Consider the following 6000-nt stretch of genomic DNA (forward strand, 5'->3'; position numbering starts at 1 on the left):
AAAGGCCAAATGATACAGGGCCTTGCAGACCAAGTTAAGAAATGGGAACTTGCCCCAAGTGCAAGGACGAGTTTTTGGCTAACATGATAAATGATGGCAGCAGAGAGGAACACTTCTGAAAGTCACTTCAAACCTGGAGAAGCCAGGACTTGAGAGGTGAGAGGTGAGGAACCCAAGAAGGATGCTGATCTCCTTGTGTTTGATTCCAGGACACTGATGAGCCCATGTTTGCTGGTGATGGGCAAGGTTTTCTAGTACATGCAGCTAACCTTGATTCTAACTGGTATTGGGGACAGTCTATGCCCCAACCAGTACTGCTAAAGAAGCTGAAGTTGAACAGTTCTATGAAAACCTACAAGACCTTCTAGAACTAACACCAAAAAAAAGATGTCCTCTTCATTATAGGGGACTAGAATGCAGAAGTAGGAAGTCAAAACTACCCGGAGTGACAGGAAAATTTGGCCTTGGAGTACAAAATGAAGCAGGTCAAAGGCTAACAGACTTTTGCCAAGAGAACGCACTGGTCATAGCAAACACCCTCTTCTGACAACACAAGAGAAGACTCTACACATGGACATCACCAGGTGGTCGATACTGAAATCACATTGATTATATTCTTTGCAGCCAAAGGTGGAGAAGCGCTCCTCCTTATACAGTCAGCAAAAACTAGACTGGGAGCTGACTGCAGCTCAGATCATGAACTCCTTATTGCCAAATTCAGACTTAAATTGAAGAAAGTAGGGGAAACCACTAGACCATTCAGGTATGACCTAAAACAAATCCCTTACCATTATACAGTGGAAGTGACAAATAGATACAAGGGATTAGATCTGATAGACAGTGCCTGAAGAACTATGGATGGAGGTTTGTGACATTGTACAGGAGGCAGTGATCAAGACTATCCCCAAGAAAAAGAAATGCAAAAAGGCAAAATGGTTGTCTGAGGAGGCCTTACAAATAGCTGAGAAAAGAAGAGAAGTGAAAGGCAAAGGAGAAAAGGAAAGATATACCCATTTGACTGCAAAGTTCCAAAGAATAGCAAGGAGAGATAAGAAAGCCTTCCTCAGTGATCAATGCAAAGAAATAGAGGGAAAACATAGAATGGGAAGGACTAGAGATCTCTTCAAGAAAATGAGAGATACAAGGGAATATTTCATGCAAAGTTGAGCACGATAAAGAACAGAAATGGTATGGACATAACAGAAGCAGAAGATATTAAGAAGAGGTGACAAGAATACACATAAAAACTACACAAAAAAGATCTTCATGACCCAGATAACCACAATGCTGTGATCACTCACCTAGAGCCAGACATCCTGGAATGTGAAGTCAAGTGGGCCTTAGGAAGCATCACCACAAACAAAGCTGGTGGAAGTGATGGAATTCCAGCTGAGCTATTTCAAATCCTAAAAGATGATGCTGTTAAAGTGCTGCACTCAATATGCCAGCAAATTTGGAAAACTCAGCAATGGCCACAGGACTGGAAAAGGTCAGTTTTCATTCCAATCCCAAAGAAAGGCAATACCAAAGAAAGTTCAAACTACCACACAATTGCTCTTATCTCACATGCTAGCAAAGGAATGCTCAAAATTCTCCAAGCCAGGCTTCAACAGTACGTGAACAGTGAACTTCCAGATGTTCAAGCTGGTTTTAGAAAAGGCAGAGGAACCAGAGAGCAAATTGCCAACCTCTGCTGGATCATAGAAAAAGCAAGAGAGTTCCAGAAAAACATCTACTTCTGCTTTATTGACTATGCCAAAGCCTTTGCCTGTGTGGATCACAACAAACTGTGGGAAATTCTTCAAGAGATGGGAATACCAGACCACCTGACCTGCCTCCTGAGAAATCTGTATGCAGGTCAGGAAACAACAGTTAGAGCCGGGCATGGAACAACAGACTGGTTCCAAATTGGGAAAGGAGTACGTTAAGGTTGTGTACTGTCACTCTGCTTATTTAACTTATATGCAGAGTAGATCATGTGAAACACCAGGCTGGATGAAGCACAAGTTGGAATCAAGATTGCTGGGAGAAATATCAATAACCTCAGATGACACCACCCTTATGGCAGAAAGCAAAGAACTAAAGAGCCTCTTGATGAAAGTGAAAGACAAGAGTGAAAAAGTTGGCTTAAAATTCAACATTCAGAAAACTAAGCTCATGGCATCCAGTCCCATCACTTCATGGCAAATAGATGGGAAACAATGGAAATAGTGAAAGACATTATTTTGGGGGGCTCAAAAATCACTGCAGATGGTGACTGCAAACATGAAATTAAAAGACACTTGCTCCTTGGAAGAAAAGCTATGACCAACCTAGACAGCATATTAAAAATCAGAGACATTACTTTGCCAACAAAGGTCCATCTAGTCAAAGCTATGGTTTTTCCAGTAGTCATGTATGGATGTGAGAGTTGGACTATAAAGAAAGCTGAGTGCCAAAGAATTGATGCTTTTGAACTGTGGTGTTGGAGAAGACTCTTAAGAGTCCCTTGGACTGCAAGGAGATCCAACCAGTCAATCCTAAAGGAAATCAGCCCTGAATATTCATTGGAAGGATTGATGCTGAAGCTGAAGCTCCAATACTTTGGTCATGTGATGCAAAGAACTGACTCATTGGAAAAGACCCTGATGCTGGAAAAGATTGAAGGTGGGAGGAGAAGGGGATGACAGAGGATGAGATGGTTAGATGACATCACCGACTCGATGGAGGATGAGATGGTTGGATGGCATCACCGACTCGATGGACATGAGTTTGGGTAGGCTCCGGGAGTTGGTGATGGACAAGAAAGCCTGGTGTGCTGCAGTCCATGGGGTCCCAAAGAGTCAGACACAACTGAGCAACTGAACTGAACTGAACTGAACTGATTGGGGACCTGGTTATCCAGAGAAGTTTTATCACCATAAGGGCCAGTGAGCCTCACAGCCTTTCCCCTGAGAGAAGCAGGAGATGGGAACTCCCACATGCCACCTTCCTTTCTTCCCAGCAGTGGAAAAATAGGACAAGAGCAGCAGGGACTGGGGTTTACTAAGTAAGACTCTCACGCCCACTTCTGCTCCCAGAGGCTCACGGCACAAGGGCACACAGTTAGTTAGAGACGGAGTGAAAAACTGAACACATGTTGACTGACTTGACCTAACCTTGGGGCCTCACGTTGTTGTTATTCAGTTGCTAAGTTGTGTCTAACTCTTTTTGACACCATGGACTGCAGCATGCGGAGCTCCTCTGTCCTCCATTATCTCCCAGAGTTTGCTCAAATTCATGTTATCTAACCATTTCATTTTCTGCCACTCTCTTCTCCTTTTGCCTTTAATCTTTCCCAGCAACAGAGTCTTTTCCAATGAGTCATCTCTTTGAATCAGGTGACCGAAGTATTACAGCTTCAACTTCAGCATCAGACTTTCCAATGAATATTCAGGGTTAATTTTCTTTAGGACTGGCAGGTTTGAGCTCTTTGCAGTCCAAGGGAGTCTCAAGAGTCTTCTCCAGCACCACAGCTCGAAAGCATCAATTCTTCAGTACTCAGACTTCTTGTCCAACTCTCACATCCATACATGACCACTGGAAAAACCATAGCTTTGACTATACGGATCTTTGTCAGTAAAGTGATATCTCTGCTTTTTAATATGCTTTCTAGGTTTGTCATAACTCTCCTTCCAAGAAGCAAGTGTCTTTTAGTTTCATGGCTGCAGTCACTGTCCGCAATAAATTTTGAGCGCAAGAAAATAAAATCTGTCATTGCTTCCCCTTCATAGATCATAGCTTTGTCATGGTGAAGGGGCTTGCATAACTCAGTAAAGCTATGAGCCATGCTGTGCAGGGCCATCCAAGACAGAGGGGTCATAGTGAAGAGTTCTGACAAAACATGGCCCACTGGAGGAGGAAATGTCAACCCACTCCAGTATTCTTGCTGAGAGAGAGGACAGTATGAAAAAGCTGGGCCTTAGGGCTACCTGATAAATCCCTTAGATCCTCAGATGCAAGCCCAGTCTCTTGGCCCTGAGGCCACTTGGAACCTGCCATCCTTCCCCTCCCAGCGAGGGCATCCTCCTGTCCCAGTGGAGGCAGGTGGTTCTCATAGCCCTTCTCATGGTTAAAGCTTTGTCTGCACTAGGACATCTAAAGGGTCCTCTTATAAGTTTTGCATTTATAGGGAAGATCTCTTCCCTTTTATTTCCAACCAGAAGTCCTTTCTTGCTTCCTCATCCAAAGTACTGTCATTGCTCTCATTTGTCTGAGCAATGTGGCTTTGTGAGAGTAGATAAATGAGGTTCCAATGAGGGCTCTTCTGAGTATTTTTGCCAATGAGAAGAGTGCTGGAGTAGGATACTAAGACCAGAAATTAGAAATAAAAATATTTTCAGAGTTGAACACATTATTTTTTTCTGTATAGCTTAGACACTGAAAACAAAAGTGGAAGACAAGAGACAAATCAGGAGAAAATATTTGCAATGTATATGATAGGAAACAGGTTCATATCTGTAATATAAAGTGAAAATCAGCAAGAAAAAAGGAGCAACACAACAGATAAAACTGACAAACTCAGGAACAGATGCTCAGCCTCCTTAATAACCAAATAAATAAGAATCAAAATCAGTTTCTTTATCAGATTAGCACAAGATTGATCTTCTGCAGAAATGATGAGAGTAATTAGAAATGGACATTCATATTGCTGGTGGGAGTTTAAAATAGAACAATGTTTTGAAAGAGCAGTTTGGAATGTCTATCAAAATTTTAACATCAAGTTGTATAGATTAAATATCCACAGCTTTTTGCATGTCAATCATACCTCAATAAAGCAGTTAAATTTAGAAGGAAGGAAGGGAGGGATGAAAGGGAGAGGGAAAGACGGAAGAAAGGAAGGGAGATAAATAATGTGCCTACTTCCAAGGGTAGTCAGGACACAGTACGTGTTCAAGGAGGAGTGAATGAATGAACTGGGCCTGCCACTGCTGTTAATAACAGACTAACACTTTTTTCCAATCACCTAAACACTACAGGAAGAAAATTTCCACCCTACAGCCACAGTGATATTTTGCGAATCAAAGCCAGCCATATTATTCAACCACCTAAAACTCTCCAATAACAATTAAGTCCAGGAAATCCCCCTGCGGTCCCGTGGTTAGGACTCAGCACTTCCACTGCCGTGGGCCTGGGTTCAACCTTTGGTTGGTAACTAAGATCCCACAAGCCACAGTGTGGTAAAAGAAAAATAATAATAAGTCCAAAATTGCCACCTCAGCCTTTGAGGCCCTGCCCACCGCTCCAGCCTCACCTTGTAAAACTCTCCCCAGTTCATGTCACTGAGCCCCAGAGGCACTTTTTTCCCATTCTGTGATTTCCCACCTCAGGTCTTTGCACATGCTGTGCCCTCCACGTGGAACATACTTCCCACTGCTGTCCTCGCAGCAGGTTTCCCCTGCCCTGCCCAGCTTGACAGAAATGTGGCATCCCAGGCTTTCCTGATGGCCTGCTCCAAAGCCAGCCACCCAACATCAGTCTGTATCAAGCACCCTTTTTGTTTCCCTCCCAACACTTGGCACACTCGGCACTATGTATATGTTTATTGCATGGGTTTTTTCCATCCTCTGCCCTCATTGGACTGTGGAGCTTCACAAGGGCACAATCATGCCCGCTTTGCCCCTTGCCCTTGAATTCCAAGCACCTGGCACAGCAAGACCTCATTAACCATTTAATGAGCGAAGGGATGCCAGGCTCATTAAAGGACCCTCTCACCTTAACCCCCTTGTGGCTTCCCCACGAAGCTCTATCTTCCAAGAGACAATGGGCCCTGTCACACCAGGACAAGAGTGTTATAGCCTGAAGGAGAGCCAGGCTCCTTGGTGGAAGTTAAATTGGCATTCTGATGCTTGAAAGAAGAGAAAAAATGGCATGAAGTAGCCTGTAGTCTAAGAATATAGAAAACGCAAAAAGCAACAGTAGAAGAATGTTGGAGTCCATGGCAACCCCACATGCATCTCACCAATGGAAACCGATTCCCAT

The sequence above is a fragment of the Bubalus kerabau genome, chromosome 16 (assembly GCF_029407905.1).
Source record: "Bubalus kerabau isolate K-KA32 ecotype Philippines breed swamp buffalo chromosome 16, PCC_UOA_SB_1v2, whole genome shotgun sequence".
NCBI classification, from domain to species: Eukaryota; Metazoa; Chordata; class Mammalia; order Artiodactyla; family Bovidae; genus Bubalus; species Bubalus kerabau.